This window comes from Mustela lutreola, chromosome 1 (genome assembly GCF_030435805.1).
Source record: "Mustela lutreola isolate mMusLut2 chromosome 1, mMusLut2.pri, whole genome shotgun sequence".
Lineage (NCBI taxonomy): Eukaryota > Metazoa > Chordata > Mammalia > Carnivora > Mustelidae > Mustela > Mustela lutreola.
The window spans coordinates 61022171-61047593 of NC_081290.1; positions in this window are offsets into that span (position 1 = coordinate 61022171).

Sequence of the window (25423 nt, forward strand, 5' to 3'; positions counted from 1 at the left end):
TTGCTTCAGTCACTTGTTAGCTCTTTGAATTTGGGCAAGTTAATGCATAATCTGTAAGATAAGAATAATACCCATTTAAATGAGGACTTAGAGGCTTTGAGGACTAACTGGGATATTAAAGTTCCTGACACATAATAAGCCCTCAGTAAATGTATCCTACCATCATTACTATTTTTCCTCTTCTTCCAGGTGGCCCTGTTACTGAGGTGAAGTCCATCTACTCTAAGCCTGTCCCCATTCTTGTGCAAGGAATTATGAATGATGCATGGGATCAGATTTTATGGGGCCATCCTGAACGTCATCAATTCTTGGTAATTTTGAAAATTTATCTCACCTGCAACTTTGTTTCTCATGTGTGAAAAGGGGGTCATATCACCATTAGTGGTGCTGTAAAGATAACGTGAGCTAATTTATGTTAAGTGTTTAATAAGATTCCCTGGCCATTATTGGTACTCAATAGTTTTTTATGAAAATGAGTGCCAAACTGAGCACACACAGGTGAAAGTTTTGAACCAGCAGTATACTGGTGGGTCTTCTAAGGATGCTCCCCTTGGGGCCACATGCTGGAGATCACTCCTGCTTGCTTGCATCAGTCAGCTTACTAATTCATTCCCTAGAATTGCGTTTGCTTTTGCTTTTGCTTTGTACAGGACAAGGTTCTGAGAAACAGAGCCCTAACTTTTTCCTTTGGAGCCTGGAAGCAGAGAGCAGGCATCACCACCTCTGTTCTTACTGCTTTCCACAAAACATCACAATTCACACAGGGGCACTAAACGCATTAAAATGTGGAAAAGTGAAACTCTGTTAAATAAATATTCATAAAGCACAATTTGCCAAATGAATATCTGTGCTAAGTGAACATGCATAAAATAAAACCTCATTGAACAGGTACAGAATTTAACCAAGCTATAAAATTCATTAACCAGTGAGTACACTCATCCATTAACAAATTAATCAGCTTTGCCTGCTTTAAAAATGAACTCATAACCGAATAGCTTATTATACTGATCTTTCCTCATTGAAGACTATTAATATAGGAACATTGAATGTGGAGGGAAGGAAGGTATAGCTAGCATTATTTTTTCTTTTCTTTTTAATTGGTATAATGATAAGCTGAGTTTCAGTGAAGAACCTTACATCAGTTGTATAGTAAAGAAAGGATACAACATATTTTAGTTTTGTTGGTTTTGTTTGATTTTGACATTTCCTAAATGAACATATCTCATTTAAATGTTTTATTTATTTATTTAGAAAGAGAGAGAGGGAAAGTATGAGGAGGGGGAGGGACAAAGGGAGAAGAAGAGAGAGGCTCTCAAGCAGACTCCTGCTGACCTCAGAGCCTGTCATGGGGCTTGATCTCAAGACCCTTAGATCATTATCTAAGCCAAAACCAAGTTGGGCACTCAACTGACTGAGCCACCCAGGCACCCCTCTTATTTAATTTTCACCTATGATGGGGGTAGGAATCATTAACCATTTTAATTGTCCTAAATAATGTTACATACCAGAAGTCCATCTCAGAATAGGGACTCAACCAAGGAGTCCCTTGGAAGGGACTCTGATTAGAAGTCAGAATTCCTTTTTTAACACCCTGCCAAGTAGCCATCTTAATTGGGAATAGCCCTAACTGGTAGATGTTAGACAAATTCCAAGAACAAATCCCTTCTGCAGGTGTTTGCCTAAGTTCACAGACTTGTTGCCTAAACCTGTGGTCTTAGGATACTGCTCTTAGCAAGTTTTCTGCATTCAACTCAGAGCACTGATTTGAATGTGGTTTCCTGAAAGTGGACTGTCTTATTTATTTGTTAGATAGGAATGTTCTATCAGAATCGTAAATCATGGGGCACCTGGGTGGCTCAGTGGGTTAAAGCCTCTGCCTTCAGCTCAGGTCATGATCGCAGGGTCCTGGGATCGAGCCCCGCATCGGGCTCGATCCTCAGCAGGGAGCGTGCTCCCCACCCCCCACCCTCTACCTGCCTCTCTGCCTACTTGTGAACTCTGTCTATCAAATAAATAAACAAAATCTTTAAAAAAAAGAACCATAAATCATAAACACAGGGCTGGCATGTGTCCTTGATTCTCCGCCTGCTTGTAGGTGGGTGCTGACCACAGTGCTTCCAAGATAGATCTGGGATTGAATCCCACTGCTTTGGTTTTCTAGGACTGCCATGACAAAGTACTACAAACCAAGGGGCTTGAACAACAGAAATTTATTGTCTCGCTGCTCTGGGATGCCAGAAGTCCAAGATCAAGTTGTCAGCAGGACTGCTTCCTTCTGACGACTGTGAGAAAGAATCTGTTTCACACCCTACTCCTGGTTTCTGGTGCTTTACTGGCAATCTTTGGAGTTCCTCAGCTTATAGAAATATCACCCTGATCTCTGGTTCATCTTAACAGGGTGTTCTCCCCATGTGCCTACCTGCCTCCAAACTTCCTCGTCTTCTAAGGACACCAGTCATTACTGGCTTATAGCTCAGCCTAATGACCTCATTGAACCTAATTAGCTCTGTAAAGACCTGTCTCCAAATTCAGTCACATGTGAGATACTGGGCATTAGGACTTAAGCACAGGGATTTTCAAGGAAGGAAAACAATTCAGCTTTTAACATCTGACATTACAGTGACTCGCTCTGTTGCTGAGAGTCACTCAAGCTTTCCTGAGTCTTGGTTGCCTCACTGGTGAGAGGAAGCAAATTCTACAACACCTCCCAGCAGGATGTGAGAATTTTGAATGAAAGCAGGGCAAAATGTTTGGTGAGGGTCTCCGTGCTACTTGTGACTCAGGTGATGCCACCATGTCTCAGTAGAGCAAGCATGTTAGAGCACGGGGAGTTGCCAGGGAAGCCATATTTTAAATCCTCTTGAGGGAAGTGAAAAACTTTTGATAGGCGCCTACTATGTGCCAGGATGGCGCTCGTTGAATTTGTGAGGAATTCAGGTTTATCCTGCTCTGCCTAAAAGGGGCTGAGTTGACTGCATTGTAAGCATCTACCTGCTCACACTGGACATACTCCTTTCCCTGACTGAAATAGGAGGAGGAGAAAAATGCGTTGTGGTGTCATAGCGACAGTCACCATCCCAGCCTAGGGGACCAACTTAGGAAGGGAAGAAGCTGAAGCAGCAGCTAGAGGAGCCTGTCTCTGCAAGCATGCTGGGCTCCCGAAGTCTGTACTTGCTCCCTGGGGCACCTGAGGGTCTGTAGGTTTGAGGTGTGCTGGAAGGTATCTCTCTGGCAGGGCAGGGTTAACTTGGGAAGATAGCAAGGACCGGTGCCATGAGTGTGGTGTGGTGTGCTGTGGGTGCTGGGGACAAGGGTTCCCTCGTTCCTGATGTCACCAGCTCACTTATAAGCATCTTATGAGGAAGGCTGCTCAGAAAGTTCCCAGAAATCATAGTGAGATGAAGGGTGCCCTCTGCAAGGGACCGGGGTAGGGGATTCTGCTGGAAAGTGAGGTCAATAAGGCTAATGGGATTCCATTCGCATCCAAAGCTGAGAAAACTGGAGAGGTTTCTCACTTAATTTTAATATCACAAAATCCTGTGAGGCAACTATTATTTCCCATTTTAAAAATGAGGGGATTGAGGTATCTTCAGACAGGCTATGTGTCTATCCAAGGATTTCTCGGATGATTGCTGTATCACCTGCATGGTCTGGGCCCCGTGTACCCATCACATGTATTTGTTTCTACTCAGAATTTTCTTTCAGCCAGTTTTATTATACTTAGAGTCGTCTTTTTTTTTTTTTATTGTGTGCACTTAGCCACTGTACAGTGCAACACTAGTTTTTGATATAGTGTTCAATGATTCATTAACAGTGTATAATGCTCATCACAACAGGTGTCTTCCTTAATACCCTGTTACCCCATCCCCCCCCAGAAGGTATCTGATGCATGAACAGGGACATGAACCCTGGACCCTCAGATGGAAAGTCTACCGACAGACCTATCCAGGCTCTTGCACTTAAGAGTTGTCTTGAGGAAACAATACACATGCAATCAAGGGCCCACTATGATATATACAGCTTTAAAAAGACTCATCAAAACAAGCATACAATATTAAAGATTAAAATTGTTGCCCATCAATTCCACTCCTAGGTATACACCTAAGAAAATGAAAATAAATATCTACATGGAAATGTGTGTATGAGTGTTCAGGGCAGCATTATTTATAATAGCCCCAAAATGGAAACAACTCAAATGACCATCAATTCATAAGTGAATCCACCAAAGGTGACATATGTATGAGAGGAAATTTTTATTAATCCACGAAATGAGATCTGCAGGGGACCTAGGTGGCTCTGTCACTTAAGTGTCCGACTCTCAGTTAGAGTTCAGGTCATGCTCTCAGGGCTGTGCTCAGCACAGCATCTGCTTGAGATTCCCCCCCTTACCCTTTGCAACTCCCTGCACTTTCTATCTCTAAAATAGAATAAATAAATAAATAAAATCATAAAAAGAAGAAAAGAAAAGAAAAGAAATCAGCAGCACAGATCTACAATATGGGTGGTTCTTAAAACACTATGCTAAGTAACAGGCCACATGTTGCATGATTCCTTTTTTTTTTTTTATTTTTAATTATTTTTTTATTTTTTATAAACATATATTTTTATCCCCAGGGGTACAGGTCTGTGAATCACCAGGTTTACACACTTCACAGCACTCACCAAAGCACATACCCTCCCCAATGTCCATAATCCCACCCCCTTCTCCCAAACTCCCCCCCACAGCAACCCTCAGTTTGTTTTGTGAGATTAAGAGTCACTTATGGTTTGTCTCCCTCCCAATCCCATCTTCTTTCATTTATTCTTCTCCTACCCACTTAAGCCCCCATGTTGCATCAACACTTCCATTTATCAGGGAGATCATATGATAGTTGTCTTTCTCTGCTTGACTTATTTCACTAAGCATGATACGCTCTAGTTCCATCCATGTTGTCGCAAATGGCAAGATTTCATTTCTTTTGATGGCTGCATAGTATTCCATTGTGTATATATACCACATCTTCTTGATCCATTCATCTGTTGATGGACATCTAGGTTCTTTCCATAGTTTGGCTATTGTGGATATTGCTGCTATAAACATTCCGGTGCACGTGCCCCTTTGCATCACTACATTTGTATCTTTAGGGTAAATACCCAATAGTGCAATTGCTGGGGCATAGGGCAGTTCTATTTTCAACATTTTGAGGAACCTCCATGCTGTTTTCCAGAGTGGCTGCACCAGCTTGCATTCCCACCAACAGTGTAGGAGGGTTCCCCTTTCTCCGCATCCTCGCCAGCATCTGTCATTTCGTGACTTATTGATTTTAGCCATTCTGACTGGTGTGAGGTGATATCTCATTGTGGTTTTGATTTGTATTTCCCTGATGCCGAGTGATATGGAGCACTTTTTCATGTGTCTGTTGGCCATCTGGATGTCTTCTTTGCAGAAATGTCTGCTCATGTCCTCTGCCCATTTCTTAATTGGATTATTTGTTCTTTGGGTGTTGAGTTTGCTAAGTTCTTTATAGATTCTGGACACTAGTCCTTTATCTGATATGTCATTTGCAAATATCTTCTCCCATTCTGTTAGTTGTCTTTTGATTTTGTTAACTGTTTCCTCTGCTGTGCAAAAGCTTTTGATCTTGATGAAATCCCAATAGTTCCTTTTTGCCCTTGCTTCCCTTGCCTTTTGTGTTGTTCCTAGGAAGATGTTGTTGCGGGTGAGGTCGAAGAGGTTGCTGCCTGTGTTCTCCTCAAGGATTTTGATGGATTCCTTTTGCACATCGAGGTCCTTTATCCATTTTGAGTCTATTTTTGTGTGTGGTGTAAGGAAATGGTCCAATTTCATTTTTCTGCATGTGGCTGTCCAATTTTCCCAGCACCATTTATTGAAGAAGCTGTCTTTTTTCCATTGGACATTCTTTCATGCTTTGTCGAAGATTAGTTGACCATAGGGTTGAGGGTCTATTTCTGGGCTCTCTATTCTGTTCCATTGATCTATGGGTCTGTTTTTGTGCCAGTACCTTGCTGTCTTGATGATGACAGCTTTGTAATAGAGCTTGAAGTCCGGAATTGTGATGCCACCAACGTTGGCTTTTTTCTTTTCTTTTTTTTTTAATATCCCTTTGGCTATTCGAGGTTTTTTCTGGTTCCATATAAATTTTAGAATTATTTGTTCCATTTCTTTGAAAAAGATGGATGGTACTTTGATAGGAATTGCATTAAATGTGTAGATTGCTTTAGGTAGCATAGACATTTTCACAATATTTATTCTTCCAATCCAGGAGCATGGAACATTTTTCCATTTCTTTGTGTCTTCCTCAATTTCTTTCATGAGTACTTTATAGTTTTCTGAGTATAGATTCTGTGTCTCTTTGGTTAGGTTTATTCCTAGGTATCTTATGGTTTTGGATGCAATTGTAAATGGGATTGACTCCTTAATTTCTCTTTCTTCTGTCTTGCTGTTGGTGTAGAGAAATGCAACTGATTTCTGTGCATTGATTTTATATCCTGACACTGTACTGAATTCCTGTATAACTTCTAGCAGTTTTGGAGTGGAGTCTTTTGTGTTTTCCACATATAGTATCATATCATCTGCGAAGAGTGATAATTTGACTTCTTCTTTGCCGATTTGGATGCCTTTAATTTCCTTTTGTTGTCTGATTGCTGAGGCTAGGACCTCTAGTACTATGTTGAATAGCAGTGGTGATAATGGACATCCCTGCCGTGTTCCTGACCTTAGCAGAAAAGCTTTCAGTTTTTCTCCATTGAGAATGATATTTGCGGTGGGTTTTTCATAGATGGCTTTGATGATATTGAGTTTGTGCCCTCTATCCCTACACTTTGAAGAGTTTTGATCAGGAAGGGATGTTGTACTTTGTCAAATTCTTTTTCAGCATCTATTGAGAGTATCATATGGTTCTTGTTCTTTCTTTTATTGATGTGTTGTATCACATTGACTGATTTGCGGATGTTGAACCAACCTTGCAGCCCTGGAATAAATCCCACTTGGTCGTGGTGAATAATCTTTTTAATGTACTGTTGAATCCTATTGGCTAGTATTTTGTTGAGTATTTTCGCATCTGTGTTCATCAAGGATATTGGTCTATACCTCTCTTTTTTGGTGGGATCCTTGTCTGGTTTTGGGATCAAGGTGATGCTGGCCTCATAAAATGAGTTTGGAAGTTTTCCTTCCATTTCTATTTTTTGGAACAGTTTCAGGAGAATAGGAATTAGTTCTTCTTTAAATATTTGGTAGAATTCCCCCGGGAAGCCGTCTGGCCCTGTGCTTTTGTTTGTTTGGAGATTTTTAATGACTGTTTCAATCTCTTTACTGGTTATGGGTCTGTTCAGGCTTTCTTCTTCTTCCTTGTTCAGTTGTGGTAGTTTATATGTTTCTAGGAATGCATCCATTTCTTCCAGTTGTCAAATTTATTGGCGTAGAGTTGCTCATAGTATGTTCTTATAATAGTTTGTATTTCTTTGGTGTTAGTTGTGATCTCTCCTCTTTCATTCATGATTTTATTTATTTGGGTGCTTTCTCTTTTTTTTTTTGATAAGTCAGGCCAGGGGTTTATCAATTTTATTAATTCTTTCAAAGAACCAGCTCCTAGTTTCGTTGATTTGTTCTATTGTCTTTCTGGTTTCTATTTCATTGATTTCTGCTCTGATCTTTATGATTTCTCTTCTCCTGCTGGGCTTAGGGTTTCTTTCTTGTTCTTTCTCCAGCTCCTTTAGGTGTAGGGTTAGGTTGTGTACCTGAGACCTTTCTTGTTTCTTGAGAAAGGCTTGTACTGCTATATATTTTCTTTTCAGGACTGCCTTTGTTGTGTCCCACAGATTTTGAACCGTTGTATTTTCATTATCATTTGTTTCCATGATTTTTTTCAATTCTTTAATTTCCCGGTTGACCCATTCATTCTTTAGAAGGATGCTGTTTAGTCTCCATGTATTTGGGTTCTTCCCAAACTTCCTTTTGTGGTTGAGTTCTAGCTTTAGAGCATTGTGGTCTGAAAATATGCAGGGAATGATCCCAATCTTTTGATACCGGTTGAGTCCTTATTTAGGACCGAGGATGTGATCTATTCTGGAGAATGTTCCATGTGCACTAGAGAAGAATGTGTATTCTGTTGCTTTGGGATGAAATGTTCTGAATATATCTGTGATGTCCATCTGGTCCAGTGTGTCGTTTAAGGCCTTTATTTCCTTGCTGATCTTTTGCTTGGATGATCTGTCCATTTCAGTGAGGGGAGTGTTAACGTCCCCTACTATTATTGCATTATTGTTGATGTGTTTCTTTGATTTTGTCATTAATTGGTTTATATAGTTGGCTGCTCCCATGTTGGGGGCATAGATATTTAAAATTGTTAAATCTTCTTGTTGGACAGACCCTTTGAGTATGATATACTGTCCTTCCTCATCTCTTATTATAGTCTTTGGCTTAAAATCTAATTGATCTGATATAAGGATTGCCACTCCTGCTTTCTTCTGATGTCCATTAGCATAGTAAATTCTTTTCCACCCCCTCACTTTAAATCTGGAGGTGTCTTCAGGCTTAAAATGAGTTTCTTGGAGGCAACATATAGATGGGCTTTGTTTTTTTATCCATTCTGATACCCTGTGTCTTTTGACAGGGGCATTTAGCCCATTAACATTCAGGGTAACAATTGAGAGATATGAATTTAGTGCCATTGTATTGCCTGTAAGGTGACTGTTACTGTATATGGTCTCTGTTCCTTTCTGATATATCACTTGTAGGCTCTCTCTTTGCTTAGAGGACCCCTTTCAAGATTTCCTGTAGAGCTGGTTTGGTATTTGCAAATTCTTTCAGTTGTTGTTTGTCCTGAAAGCTTTTAATCTCTCCTTCTATTTTCAATGATAGCCTAGCTGGATATAGTATTCTTGGCTGCATGTTTTTCTCATTTAGTGCTCTGAAAATATCATGCCAGCTCTTTCTGGCCTGCCAGATCTCTGTGGATAAGTCAGCTGCCAATCTAATATTTTTACCATTGTATGTTACAGACTTCTTTTCCCGGGCTGCTTTCAGGATTTTCTCTTTGTCATTGAGACTTGTAAATTTTACTATTATGTGATGGGGTGTGGGCCTATTCTTATTGATTTTGAGGGGCGTTCTCTGAACCTCCTGAATTTTGATGCTCGTTCCCTTTGCCATATTGGGGAAATCTCCCCAATAATTCTCTCCAGTATACCTTCTGCTCCCCTCTCACTTTCTTCTTCTTCTGGAATCCCAATTATTCTAATGTTGTTTCGTCTTATGGTGTCATTTATCTCTCGAATTCTCCCCTCGTGGTCCAGTAGCTGTTTGTCCCTCTTTTGCTCAACTTCTTTATTCTCTGTCATTTGGTCTTCTATATCACTAATTCTTTCTTCTGCCTCATTTATCCTAGCACTGAGAGCCTCCATTTTTGATTGCACCTCATTAATAGCTTTTTTGATTTCAACTTGGTTAGATTTTAGTTCTTTTATTTCTTCAGAAAGGGCTTTTATATCTCTCGAGAGGGTTTCTCTAATATCTTCCATGTCTTTTTCAAGCCCGGCTAGATCCTTGAGAATTGTCATTCTGAACTCTAGATCTGACATATTATCAATGTCTGTATTGATTAGGTCCCTAGCCTTCTGTACTGCCTCTTGTTCTTTTTTTGTGTTGAATTTTTCTGTCTTGTCATTTTGTCCAGATAAGAGTATATGAAGGGGCAAGTAAAATACTAAAAGGGTGGCAACAGCCCCAGGATAATATGCTTTAACCAAATTAGAAGAGATCCAAAATCGTGAGGGGGGAGAAAGGGAATAAAAAGAGGTTCAAAAAGGAAGAAAGAAAAAAAAAAAGAAAAAAGAAAAAAAGAAAAGAAAAAAATTAAAAAAAGAAAACACCTAAGAAAAATGTAAAAAAGAAAAAAATATATATATTAGATAAACTAGTAAAAAATCGTAAAAAAGAAAAATGTAACAGTTAAAAAAAAAATTTTTACCCGAAGGCGTGAAAAAAAAAAAAAACAAAAAATGAAAAAGAAAAAAATTAAATTAACTGCAAGACTAAAAAAAATCACAGGGAAAAAGCCATGAGTTCCGTGCTTGGCTTTCTCCTCCTCTGGAATTCTGCTGCTCTCTGTGGTATTGAAACTGCACTCCTTGGTAGGTGAACTTGGTCTCGGCTGGATTTCTTCTTGATCATCTGGGGGAGGGGCCTATTGTAGTGATTCTCAAGTGTCTTTGCCCCAGCCAGAATTGCACCGCCCTTACGGGGGGGGGCTGGGGCCGGGGTGAGTAATCCGCTCGGGTTTGCTTTCAGGAGCTTTTGTTCCCTGAGCGCTTTCCGTAGAGTTCCGGAGGACAGGAATACAAATGGCGGCCTCCTGGTCTCCGGCCCGGAGGAGCCGAGAGCCCAGGGCCCCACTCCTCAGTGCGCCCTCAGAGAACAGCACCCAGTTTCTCCCGTCTGCCTGACCTCCGGCCGCGCTCCAAGCTCACCGAGCCTGTGACCTCTTCAAGGTAACACCGAGCTGCGAGCTTACTGTCGGCTCTGTCTCTGTAGCCGGCTTTCCCGTTCCAATACCCACAAGCTCTGCGACACTCAGACACCCCCGATCCTTCTGTGACCCTGTGGGACCTGAGGCCACGCTGACCCCGCGTGGGTTTCGCTCCGGTTTAGCCTCTGGCGCGATGTTCCTCAGCGGAACAGACTTTTAAAAGTCCTGATTTTGTGCGCGGTTGCTCCACTGCTTGCCGCAAGCCGGCCCCTCCCCCTGGGGTCTATCTTCCCGTCGCTTTGGATTCACTTCTCCACCAGTCCTACCTTTTAGAAAGTGGTTGTTTTCTGTTTCCAGAATTGCTGTTCTTCTTCTCTTCGATCTGCCGATGGATTTTCAGGTGTTTGCAATCTTTAGATAAGCTATCTAGCTGATCTCCGGCTAGCTGAAGCAGTCTCAGCCTGCTACTTCTCCGCCATCTTGACTCCTCCCTCCTTTTTTTTTTTTTTAAGATTTTTTTAATTAATTAATTTATTTTCAGAAAAACAGTATTAATTATTTTTTCATCACACCTAGTGCTCCATGCAATCCGTGCCCTCTATAATACCCACCACCTGGTACACCAACCTCCCACCCCCCCGCCACTTCAAACCCCTCAGATTGTTTTTCAGAGTTCACAGTCTCTCATGATTCACCTCCCCTTCCAATTTACCCCAACTCCCTTCTCCTCTCTAATACCCCTTGTCCTCCATGATATTTGCTATGCTCCACAAATAAGTGAAACCATATGATAATTGACTCTCTCTGCTTGACTTATTTCACTCAGCATAATCTCTTCCAGTCCCATCCATGTTGCTACAAAAGTTGGGTATTTGTCCTTTCTGATGGAGGCATAATACCCCAGGGTGTATATGGGCCACATCTTCCTTATCCATTCGTCCGTTTGAAGGGCATCTTGGTTTTTTCCACAGTTTGGCAACCGTAGCCATTGCTGCTACAAACATTGGGGTACAGATGGCCCTTCTTTTTATGACATCTGTATCTTTGGGGTAAATACCCAGGAGTGCAATGGCAGGGTCATAGAGAAGTTCTATTTTTAATTTTTTGAGGAATCTCCACACTGTTCTCCAAAGAGGCTGCACCAACTTGCATTCCCACCAACAGTGGAAGAGGGTTCCCCTTTCTCCACATCCCCTCCAACACATGTTGTTTCCTGTCTTGCTAATTTTGGCCATTCTAACTGGTGTAAGGTGATAGGTTTTAATTTGAATCTCCCTGAGGGCTAGTGATGATGAACATTTTTTCATGTGTCGGATAGCCATTTGTATGTCATGATTCCTTTTATACGAATTATCCAGAATAGGCAAATCCATGGAGACAGAAAGCTGATGAAACTTTACCAGAGGATAAGAGGAGCAAGGAATGATTTAATGCGTTTGGGGTATTTTAATGAGATTATGAAAAATTTGTGAAACTAGAGAGAGATGGTCGGTACACAAAATTATGTATATACTATGCCGAAGATTCACGTAATGTGGTTAACCAGGTGTTGTGTGAATTTTGGTTCAGTTTAAAAATCATCATCGATATATCATAAAATTACCATGTGTATCAAACACGTACTTTGGGAAACACAGGCCACAGATCCCTTGCCCTCAAAGCAGAGTGACTGATTCAGAGCTTTTAGTTTTGCCTCCAAAGCTCCACCTGACTTTGCTTGATGTTACAACAAGGTTGGAAATGGAACCCCCAGTTTTTGCTTCTGCAGAACATTCTCAGACAGTGAGCTCTGCAGTTGCACAGGAGGGGAGACGGCAAGTGCAAGAGGAGACCAAAGAAAGAATTAGGGCCAAACTGGGGAAACTTGCTTCCAACCAGAGCCACCTGCACCACCCCCTCAGTGATTGTCTCTTCTGCTAACCCCATCAGTTTTGGGTGCTGATCCATCATTGTCAGGCAGATTGGAGGAAAAAAGGAAAGCTTGTGGACCTGTCCCACCTGGCTCATCAGGAAACTATACCCATGCAGTCACTCCTGGCACACACTGACAAACTTTGTCATTCCAAGGACTGTGGGCTGCTTTTTAGTAAAACCTTTCCAAAGGGTTTTCCAGCCCCTCAGGCTCTATTTCTTCCTGCCTCTCCTGTTCCTCAGTCTGTAGGTCCCTGGAGTCTATCCCCAGCCCTGCAGATAGTGTCTGCATTTCCCTGTGGGAAGACCCCTACAGCAGTTTCTGACTTTATCCACACCCCATCTTGCTTGGAAGGCTTCCTTTCTTCGAGCCGATGATACCTGTTCCCTGGGGCTTGTTTCTTCCTCTGTCGCCTCCATTGGACTCCAAGAAAAGCATGGCAGGGAAGATGTGGGCTTCATTCTGTAACCAAATGCCTGGCAGTGCCTGAATCCTTCCCTTGGGGGAAGGGACAAATGAATACCTTGATTCTTCCAGCTGAAAGACCTGGATTCCATCCTCTAAGATGTGAAACACTTTAACACAGAAGCAGTGGATTGTGTCATGCTTTAAATTTCCCTGAATAGCATCCAAACTCTGAAAATTTTAGTTGGAAATCTTCAAATGCGCTGTGAAAAGCTGGCCCTGACTCTTTGAATCTCCTGTGTAAGAAGGAAGAAGTAGGTGTCTTCAGTTCTGGAAGCACCATGATGGAGAGCCACACGGGAATCAGACGGAATGGGGTTTAATTTCAGCTCTCTCACACACTAGGTTGGTGACCTGGAGTGACCGGACCCCTGGTTCCCACATCTGTAAATCAGCGAAAATAACATCTACATAGTAAATACTGACATTATACCCACCTGCCATGATTAAATTAAATTAAATGAGATCCTGTGCAGCCACTTTTGCTATAATGCGATATGCACTAACATGCCATAAAAACTCCAGGATCAAGGGAAAAATGGAGTTGTTGGCACAGCACTCAAAAGCCTCATCACTGACTCATTTTAACCAAAAAGATAGGAACTTAATAAAAATGATAGCACAGTTTTACACGGAGTAAGTGGATAAGGAATAAAATGCTCCAATAAATATGGCCCTCGACCTTGGTAAAAAAAAGCTCAGAGTTTGGAGCTCATGAGTGATTGAAAAGTATATAAAACTGGGTGGACAGTTGTAACCTGGAATATGGATAGGAGAGTGTGACTCGTGGCCCACGTAAGGAATCAGGGGGTGGGGAATAGTAGCTGTCTGAGATGTTTGATGTGTGCATTTTGTGTATTCCCACATGGCTCTGTTCCTGTGGGTGCAGTTATCTTTGTTTATTGAGCACTTCTTGTGGACAAGTTTCCGCTAAGCAAACACGAAATGTGTGTTATGCTCAGATTGTTCCCTGATATATCAGTTGTGCTGGAAAATGTGTTATAAAAATAAGCCTCGTCTCAGAACCGGCCATAAGTAAAGTACCAGTAGTGTCCCTGGGTGCAGTAAACATTTATTAAATGATTTCTGTTTTTCCTTTCTATTTCTACCCCAGCCCTGTAAAATTTGGTCTTCTTGAGGGCAGGCACTATGTTTGGCCCACATTTGTACCCCCAGGAACTGGCATCCATTAGCATACTGATAAGTATTATTAGATGGTGAGAGCAGGACGAGCTGCAGCCTTTGTGGAAAAGGCTGGCAAGGGCTCCATCCCAACAGGTTAGAACAGCAATCTGGATACCTCAGGATTCGTGAGTGAGTGCAAGACCACACCCAGCAGATACCATGCTAGATCCTGAGGGTTGACCTCACCAGGAGTTGGGTCCACAGGCAGAAGGGCAAGTGTGCCTCACCATGGGAAGTGGAGGGCTTCAAAAGTAAGGACTGGCCATGCCATAGCTCCCGTGGGGGAAACGAGAAGTCTTAGAGAGGTGACAGTGTCCCAGATTTGTTAAGTAACAGAGTCAGAACTTGACTTTAGGAAGAATTGGCTACAAGCCCATGTTTCTTCCTTCATGTCACTGTTTATTTACCAATGCCTGCAATAAAATCAGCCATGTCAACAAGGTCCTACCAGGGTAGAATGAACTTCCTACCTGGCCTTCCACCAGTCATCCCATCTAATCCTCCACACCATCAACACACAGTATGTAAGAGCCTTATTCCCCTTTTACAGATGAGAGAAAAGAGCTCAGAGAAGGAAAGTGACTTGCCCAAGGAGACACACGAGGGTATGGAGAGCTGGCTGTGTTCTCCTGCAGAGCAGGGCAAGGGTAGAGCAGGCCGCCTGTCCTACAGGACAGGGGAGGATGGATGAGAGGTGCATAATGAACATCCAGTGCCGTCTGCTCTTGGCGGAGGGCACTAACTGTATCAGCACAGAACATCATTCTGCTCTTGCCCTAACAGAAGTATAAATATGGCCCTTTCCTGCAATAAGCAATTTCCTTGGCTCTGCTGACACAATGGGAAATATCCTCAGTGAGAAAATTAAATATTGGTGTCACAGGACTATTAGAGAAACAAATGGCATCACATTTGTTGTGATGTCCCACTGCAGTCCCATCTCTCAGGCTGGCATGCAGCCCTGCACAGGGTCTGGTGTCCCAGCTACCAAAGCAGAGATTTTTGAGATGTCTGGAAGTTGGCTTTGTAAGTTGACTCATTTATTCACCATTTTTGCAAACTTCTTTTTGAATCAGCATGAGGTTTTACCTGGGTTTCACATTCACCTGGGCCAGAATGGGTTCTGCCTCTGAGCAGCTGTGAACTTGGGCAGGTTACTTACTCTCTCTGAGCTCCAGGCAATAGCTCCTTCACTGGGCTGTTTCATGAATGAACTGTATTAACATCCCAAGTCTAGAAAACAGTGTGCAAACAGTATGCAGATGCTCAAGAATATGATTTTCTTTTTTTCCTGGGAGTCCCAGAGTCCATGCTCAGCAGTATGGGACATGCAGACGGTGTCAGGTAGATGACTGTCCTCATGGAGTTCATTGTCTGGCAGGCACATGGACCCACATGCCTGCCTTCTAGCCTGTATCACAGAGAATAATCAACTTCTGGAGCGTAACAAGCCCTTTTAAAAATCTGTTCTGCAACCCTCACGGGAATGTGTTTATAAATTTAGCATTCAAGTATTGGAAAAATACATAGACAAAGGACTGCCATGAATTAATAACAATTTAAAATACATCTGTATTTTATTCCATAAAACATCATTCACATGCATTTGAAGACAGAATATTACAACTTATGAAGGGATGGGCATTTTATTTGGGGTTGAGACAGAGCACGGTACATCTGTGGGTTTAAGAGTTCAGAATCATTCTATAAGCCCTATCCCTATGGCCTCCAGACTGAGAATTCTGCCATAAAACCAGTCCCAGAGAGACACTTGCCTCCTTGCCTTTTGAAGAAAAAACACAGTGACTGAAAAATGTTGTGATGAGGAGATGAAACCCGAAGAGAAATGAAGTGTCCAAAGTTGTCCAGTGATACCCTTTGAGGAGAAGACAAATTCAGGACCTTGATAGCATGCCCAGAATGTTCACAGGAAATTTTGGAGCTGCTTTCCAAATATATCATTACACATCAATCACACAGATGCAGAAGAATAAATAGAGAAACTGATGCACCAAAAAATTAAGCAGCTATTCTAAAGTGAGTGTGACATACACTTCTCTTTTGGGGGGAAGAGAAGAAACATATTGGCAACACATTTGGTGCTACAGTTGTTCATTTTTGCTTCCGCTTTGGCTCAAAATGTATATATTTGGCAAAGCCTAATGTATAAAGTTCTGTTGAAGTAGAAAGCTGAGCTTCCGAGGGTAGGAGTATAAAATTCATCTGGAAATAACTGTAGTTTTCACTCTGGACTGATGCTTATATGCATATACAAGCACAAAAAGAAGTATCTGATATGGTTTCCAGTAAAGATTTGGTAAAGATTTGACATTCCAAGTGCGGGCTCGTGCCAGGTATCAAAAGATGCCTTGCAAACATTAGGTCCTATGCGTTGAAGGCATCACTGTCACCCCAAGCTACAGTCTGAGTTAGAATCATTTTCATCTGGATATAAGAAAAGCCTCCTTCACCTTGCTTCCTCTTGCCCCCAGCCTCACTGTTGTTGTCCACCATCTTTGCAACAGCCAGAGGGAGCTCTTTGACTTTCTCACACCCAATTTAATTACTTTCCCAACGTCATAACACAATTAGTGGAATGTGATCAGATCACACACTCCACTGCAGGCCTGGCCACAAAGCCCTCTTCCGGGTCCCCACTTCCTCTCTGACTTTGTCTTGGACCTCCACCTCCACTGCTCACTGGCTTTCGTTCTGTGCCTCAAACACCCCAACCTTGGGCATTCTTCTCATCATTTGGATTTCAGCTTCAGAGTCACTTCCACTCAAAGGTCTGTTGTCTAACCAACAGATGCTCATAAGGGTCATCTTATTTTTGGGGGGGGGGGGCGTCACATCTCTTTATTTCAAGTTCTCTATCTGAACTTATTCTGTTTATTTATTTGCTAATTTATGTATTGTCTGTGGATACCCTGCAGGAAAACAGGACCTCCTCTGTCTTGTTTATTCCACATCCCCAGTACTGGGAATGTGAGTGAATGAGTGAAATGGTAGAGTCACAAGGTTTTGGAATGGTCTGGGGAAATCTGAGAAGCCATTATGCAGAAGAGAAGCTTGAAGGCCTGCAGAAATATCGTTAATGAAGTAAAATATGTTCCTCTCCTACAGCAGAGTCTTTCAACATTTGCTTCCCACTTGGTCTCTCGCAGCTGCTACAGGAAGTAGGCAGGTCAGGCATAGCAGGTCAGGGTATCCACTCCAGATTGTATCCTTACGATCCTAGGATTATCCCTAAGTCAATAACTCAAAGGCTGGGAGAAATCTGTTGAGAGAGGGAAATGTTGCTCTTCTTCATAATGGGTTGGTTCCTAGGAGCTCACAAAGTGCTTCCACACCCAACTCAGTCTGCAACAGCTTCAAGAGTTGGTGACTCTCTCCAGCCATCAGGTGAGCATGGAATAGAGGCAGACACAGAGGGTTTGGAGCTGGAGCAGGGTGCTTAGGTCACATTCCAGCTACTTGTGTTATAACTTTGGGAAAGTAATTAAATGATTTTGTCTCTCAGCTGCCTCTTATGTAAATGAAAAAGGTACATAATCTCATAGAGTGCAGGTGGAGATTAAGTAAATCAACCCATGTAAGATGGTTACCATGGTGCCTGGCACTTAGTGTACAATTTAAATTTATTACATTATTATGATGATTGTTGTACTAAACCAAGTCTCAGAGAGTGATGAGACTTCCTTAAGGTCATAAAGCAAACAAGTGGCAGAAGCAGGAGTCAAAGTCAGATCTGGATGATTCTAAAGCTGAGTGTTGCCACTGAGCCACATGGCTGCTCTTCTCCTAGATACTCAAGTTACTAGTGGCCAATTCTGTATAATTTATATACTTGGACCATTCCTTGGCATTTTAATACATGCATATTCATTTTTTTTTTTTCAATGAGGCAGTGAATACCTGGAAAGCAGACAACCTGTGTATAAAGCAGGACCTCCTGTTGGGTGCTCCAGCACATCTTGTCAACTCATAAAATTTGACTTAAACTATGAAATCATCTAATCTTTTTATAGTCTTGATGATTCCAAAAGTGAATTTGCCTCTAAACCAACATCTTTGGTGCCCCAATGTCATACATTGCTTTATTTTAGTCTTTCAGGTTTTTTGTTTCAATCTTAACAATGTCAGTAAATCAAAATAGGTCCCCAGTGTGGTCTCAGCCATTAGGTAAAAGCATCTCTACCATTTGATTGTCTAGAAAAGTAACTTGTGCAGCAACACATATCAGCCCTTGCCTTGAGAGTGCTTATAATAATGAACCCAAGTTGAGCACATGATTGTATACCAAATATTAAAATCCACTTAAGAGACAGGGATGACTCCACCCTCAAAACCTAGAGTCCTTTGAGGAAAAGAGCATCTATGAAATAATCAGAAGATAGTATAGTAAGTCCCACTGTAAAAGGAAGAGTAGGAAAAGCCTGCAGTTAGTAATGCTCAGAGCAGGCACCTGGAGTAGATGGAGGAGAGGAAATGAGCCAGGTGTGGTCTCAGGGGTGGGCTTTCTGTAGAAGCTAATGCCTAAATTGAATTTTGTAGCATTCCTAGAATTACTCCATCTAATGAAGGTAGGGAGACTACCCTGCAGCTAGAGGTGGGAGGTATTTTGAACAAAAGCATGGAGGCCTGATGCATGAGAAATGACTTGGGATCAGATATAACAGTTTTGAATGTCTGGACAATGAATTGTCAGGCTGAGTTTCTGAGCATGCTCGAGGTTATGCTGGGAGCTGGGACAGTTCCCTGCAGGTATAGCAAGATCCCACGAACAACAGTAAGGCATGGCAGAGACAGCAACAGCATTTATTTATACTTTACTATGAGTCAACACACAAATTTACTACCTTATAGTTTTGGAGGTTAGAAGACAAATAGATTGGCAGAGCTAGTTCTTCCTGGAGGTTCTAGGTGAGAGTCCATTTCCCAGCCTTTCCAGTTTCTAGGGGCTGCCTGCGTACCTTGTCTCAGTATGCATCACTCCAGCACCCACTTCCAAGATCACTTCTCCTTTTCTAACTTGGGCTCTTCTGCCCCTGTCTTATAAGGATATGTGTGACATCTTGGGCCCTCCTGGATGATCCCAAAACTTCTCCCACCACAAGATCTTTAAACATTTGTATTGTTTTAAGCCATTAATTTTGTAATGATTTGTAATAGCAAAAATAGAAAACTAATACATGGAACCAAATATTAAAAACTATTATACTGATGAAGAAACTGTCTCAGAGGGCTTAACTTGTCCAAGGTCACAATGTTCAAAATAGATAGAACTAGTGTCACAGTTAAACAGTGCAAATCCATTCTGCAGTATTGCTTCTTTCTGGGTGAACCCACAATTCTCTTGACTGAATTGAATGAAGGTACATTCCCGTCAGTTTCTTCACCTTCCTCCCTCCCTCTCATTCATTCATTCATTCTTTCTTTCTTTCTTTCTTTAAGATTTTATTTATTTATTTGACAGAGAGTTGAAGAGCAGAAGTAGACAGAGCAGCAGGCTGAAAGAGAGGGAGAAACAGGATCTCCGCTGAGCAGGGAGTCCGATATAGGGCTCCATCCCAGGACCCTGGGATCATGACCTGAGCTGAAGGCAGATGCTTAACTAACTGAGCCACCCAGGCATCCCTCCGCTTTCTTTATGAAGCACCCTTAATGGGGTACTCATGCCCACCAATATGTCATTCTTTACAAAATAAATGAGAACGGAGAGATCTTTTACTCCTGCCAAAAAACCTAAAAGAGAGGAGGAAAAACATGGGTTATTAACATCTCAATGAGATTAGAGAATCTGAGTTTAAAAATTAGATTGGGTGATAAAAAGCACATTCTTCATAAATATTTAACCTCCGTCAGCATGACGGTAATTAGAGAGCTGCGTGGAGCTCAATGCTGGCAATGGGCTGCCCCCGTCTCAGAAAGGGAAGGACTCTTCTGAAGCTTGATCTTCTCTCTGAGCAATAAATGACTGGAGTCTAGGAAAATGAAATACCGCATTATTTTATTTGAAATGTCCCCAAAATGATGCTTTTTAAATTGTTGAACTCCCAGCAGATATGCCTTCTATTTTAAGGCTATAATAGACCTGAAAGCTATGTATAGTCATCTCAAACAGTTCTCCCATTTCGTTTTTGTATATCCTCTTGCAACGGATTAATTTCAATAATGTTTCCAGCATATTCAAGCTTCTTGAATGTGTATCCCACGGTAATGCCCTTTGACATTGATTCTGACTCCAGGCTTGGCCATTAGCTTCCTTTGGTCAAAAAGTGGCAGCAAACATAACGGAAGACTTGAAAAATATTTGCACAATAGGGCTTGCCCTCTTTCTGCTCTTAGAATCCTGAATGTGACAAGCTTAGACAAGCCTATTAGATGATAAAAAGCATGTAGTCTGCTTGCCTTGTCAGCCCAGATGGGAGATAGCCAACTGGCAATGTGAAATTTGGCCATCTTACACTACCCAGCCCAGAAAACCACCAGCTGGCTGCTGACCACTGATAGATAAGTGAGACCAGCTCAGCCCAGCACAATCATTTGGCTGAACCCGCCTAAATTGCCTATCTGCAGATTCAGAAACTAAAACAAAACATTGTCTTAAGTCACTAACTTTTAGATTGGCTTGTTATGAAGAAAAGCAAAGCTAATATACTCATCTGCATTCAAGCATATTCTTTCATCTTCACTGTTAAAATAAGCGCAATAAAATAATACAAAGAAAAGTAAACACACAGCTCATTCTTGCAGGGTAGCTACTTTGCAGCAATTAATCTACACCACTGAAGGGGACAACACCATTGGTGGTCACTAGCTGTCTCTATCATCTTCCCTGTCTACTCTTTCAATCCAGCTTCACTTTTATAGCACATTTCTTAAGAGTCTGCCTATTTATAGTATTCTACTTCTTTAATTTCCATTCTCAATTCAATCCAGTGAGATTTCATACCCTAGTACTTCACTGAAACTGTTTTTGCTGAGCTATTTTTTAGGACTCTATCATTTAGTGACAAGCAATAGGAACCCAAATTGAATAAACTAACAAAGTAAAAAAGAAAGTTATAATTAGGATATAAGGTAGCTCATGGAACCCAAGAGTAGAGTCAAACAACACCTCATCTGCCAATGGAACCATATCTTGTATTCCACCTTTGGGTCTCTTCATAGGTTTGCTTTCTTCTTCTCTGTTGCTGCAAGGAGGGTCTCTATTTTTGAGCCAGGAGGATAGAAGAAAGGGTAGCAGTTAATTGTCTCTGGGTTGCATCGCTGCAGTTCATGACGAGAACCAAGCCTGTCATTCTTAAGATGGATTCTACATTTCCTGAGGATGTTTTCAACTGGTTCAACTTGAATGACGCACCAATTGCATCTTTGACCAATTGTGGCCAAGGTTTAGTGTCAAGCTATGTAATCACATGGAAGCTCTGAATCTTCCACATAGACAGAATGGCAACTAGTAGATAGAATGGGTGGAGGGAAGGACAGATCTCAGAAAAGGAGAAGATCCAGAAATGTAGATACTAGGCAGACAAAGTTATGATTGTCCACTGTAATTCATTTCTTGGTTTCCAATCACATATTCTTCCCGTACATACAATTTCAAAACCTCCCCACTCAAAATGAACAAAAAATGTTCCTACAATGAGTTTTGATGGCAATTCTCAGAGTTTCAATTGTATTCTTAATTTATATATAACTATATAATTAATGTCTGCCTGCCCCACTTGTTTATATATGCATGAGGGAAGGTACCAGCTTATTGCTTACCTCAGAGTTTGGCCCATAATAGGAACCCAGAACAATGTTTGTGAATGACTGAATGAAGACCAAGTAATTTTAGTTTTGGCATCTAGAAATAATATTGTGGATGATTGTGTTCTGATCCACAGTATATATTTGTGTGTGTGTGTGTATGTAGAGCAAAGTGAGACATTACTTAAGTTCACATGGTAAAATATGATTTTACTTCTATATGTATAGTTTGACTTCTACACATATATTTTTCATTTCAAAATCCACATATTTTGACTATTTTCTTCTATGAACTTTCCAAACATGTACTGATATACAATAGTGGAGGAGACACAGGATAATGGCAATAAACTTCACCAGGAAAAACAACAAGGAAAGTTTTAGTTTATGCTAATCATTGATCCAGATCATAAACCACATTCTGTTGGAAAAATTCAGTGAGATGATGGCAGAATGAATGGAGCTCATGGAGATGAATTTTATGAATCATTTCTCTGATCAGAGAATGAGATTCAAGGTCAGCTATATGACTGCACTCAGATTCTGTGCACTGGGAGATTTCTTTTGTACATGAACCTTCAGGGTTTGATGTCGGAAGTCTTTATTATCTACTGTAGAACATTGCCTCTGCTTTGAACCACATTCTGAATGATTAGGAAAAAAAAAAAAAAGATTTCAAAATTAAGCCCCAAAATGAAGGGCAGAGCTGAAGTTTTTTGGAGAGAAATGCTGGTTCTGATTGTCTTAAGTCATCTGATGCCTCCCAGATATTCCTAATCCACATTTCTATTATGCACAATTGTCTGAGTCTCAGATCTCTAATTAAGAGTGGAAAATCCTTTCCTTTGTAAAGGTATTGTCTTGTTCCAATATTCAATTTTTTAAAAATTTAAAACAGTTAAATTGGAGAATATTCTTCTTATTGTTTCTTACAGAATGCTACCAATAACTATACACAAACATTATGATGATCTGATAAACTACTTTTAAGCTTTAGCTTTAAGACATACACCCAAGGCCCCAAATCAACAGATAATAGTTCAAATATTAGTTTAGTACAACACAACAAATATGACAAGCTTCCTAGTTCAGAATGAATACTTTGTTATTCCTCCCCTTACCCATGACCATACCAGTTCTGAGCACCTGCTACTTACACTACTACTTGTGGTAAATATATGGTATCGAGGTTTACAGCATGAAATGTGGATCCAAAGTGTATGTGCTAAGTCCTGGTTCTGCTACCCACTAGTGCATGACATTAGGCAAGTTATTTGAACATCATGTGCCTCTGTTTCCCTGTCTGTGATATAGAGTTAATAATAGGGTTAGTGTGAGCATTTAAAATTAAATAGTATGTAACCCTTCCATAATATATGTTAACTATCATAAATTCATTTATTTGTCAAAATATTCTTATAAATTAAAAAAAAAATTTGAACTAGCTGAGGCATGCAGAAGGATTTATTATGATATAGGTTTATGGAAACTAAGATGAGAATGAAGCTAGAACATAGGAGAGGGGGGACATACAAACTCACACACCATTATACATTTTTTTGCTGCAGACAGGCTTTCTCTTTCTCATGGTTTCAATGAAGCAGAATGGTCAGTCAACTTTCTTGGTTAATGTCTCAATTCAGGATAGCAGCCAAGCTTGACTTGAATATTGATTTAATTCCCAGTTGCTAGCTACATATTCTTATGAGTATGGTTTGGGTCAGGTACTTATCCTTGAATCAGGCAGCTATGGCTAGGAGTCAAGATGAAGTTATAACATTGGCCATCCCCCAGAGTAACCATATAGATTGAATAGGAAGGAAGGAGATGTTTCACAAAGGAGTAGGAGTATAGAGAACAGTTCCCAACAAAGAGGAAAAGAACAGTAGTTTTCTAACCCAGGGTCAGATAATATGTGGTGAAATCTAGGAAATAGTTTTCAGTCTTCCTTTTTTTTTTTACTGTGTTATGTTAGTCACCATAAAATATACGATTAGTTTTCGATGCAGTGTTCCAAGATTCATTGTTTATGTACAACACCCAGTGCTGCACGTAACACATGCCCTCCTTAACACCCACCACCAGGCTCACCCATCCTCCCTCCCCCTCTCTCCTCTAAAACCCTCAGTTTGTTTCTCTGCGTCCAGTCTCCCATGGTTCATCTCCCCCTTTGATTTCCCCCAATTCACTTTTTCTTCCCTCCTCTTAATGTCCTCCACATTACTTTATGTTCCACAAGTAAGTGAAACCATATGATAATTGACTTTCTCTGCTTGATTTATTTCACTCAGCATAATAACCTCCAGTCTCATCCATGTTGATGCAAAAATTGGGTATTCCTCCTTTCTGATGGCTGAGTAATATTGCATTCTATATATGGATCTCATATTCTTTATCCATTCACCTGTTGAAGGGCATCTTGGCTCTTTCCATAGTTTGGCTATTGTGGACATTACTGCTATGAACACTGGGGTACAGATGGCCCTTCTTTTCACTACATCTGTATCTTTGGGGTAAATAGCCAGTAATGCAATTGCTGAGTCATAGAGTAGCTCTGTTTTTAATTTTGGGGGGAATCTCCACACTGAATCCATCAAAATACTAGATTTAACATTGACCACAGCAACTTCTTTCAAGACACGTCTCCAAAGGCAAAGGAAACAAAAGCAAAAAGTTAACTTTTGAGACTTCATCAGGATCAAAAGCTTCTGCACAGCAAAGGAAACAGTCAACAAAAAGGCTACTCATGGAATGCGAGAAGATATTTGCAAATGACACTCCATTTGCAACTATATGACACAAAGGGTTGATATCCAAGATCTATAAAGAACTTCTCAAACTCAACATCCAAACAACAACAACAACAACAACAACAAACAAACAGATAAATGGGCAGAAGACATGAACAGATACTTCTCCAATGAAGACATATGAATGGCTAGCAGATATATGAAAAAATGTTTATCATCATTAGTCATCAGAGAAATTCAAATTAAAACCACAATGAGATACCACCTTACACCAGTTAGAATGGCAAAGATTAACAAGGCAGGAAACAACAAATGGAGAAGATGTGGAGATAGGGGAACCTTCTTACACCTTTGGTAGGAATGCAAGTTGGTGCAGCCACTTTGGAAAACAGTGTGGAGATTCCTCAGTCTTCCTTTTAATTGATTTCTCAATAGTGACACAATAAACCAAATTCCCTTGAAATACTGCATTTATTTGAAGGCTGTGACATTTTTTTTTTCACTCTTTCTCTTTCTGTTAACTTTTTCATTGTCCATTCTATGCTTATGTTCTATGCATCCTCCTCTGCGATCCCACATTTGAATGTTGAAGTTTCTAAAAAAAAATTTTTTTTTTTCCTGTAAGTACTTTTGTCTTTGTTTATTTCCTTCTAGGTGATCTCATTCATCACCACTCTGAGAAGTCATCCATTTGATAATGATTCCAGATTTCTTTCTGGAGTTCCAGACTGTCCACTCAACTTCTGCACTTCAGTTTCAAGCTTCCCTTTTGAACTTGGCCCTGACCCGTTATTCTACCACATGGTATTTTATAAACACTCTCTCCAGAAACAAGCATAACAGAGTATAACTGATTTTACTGGGGCTTCTATTTTATTGAAAGC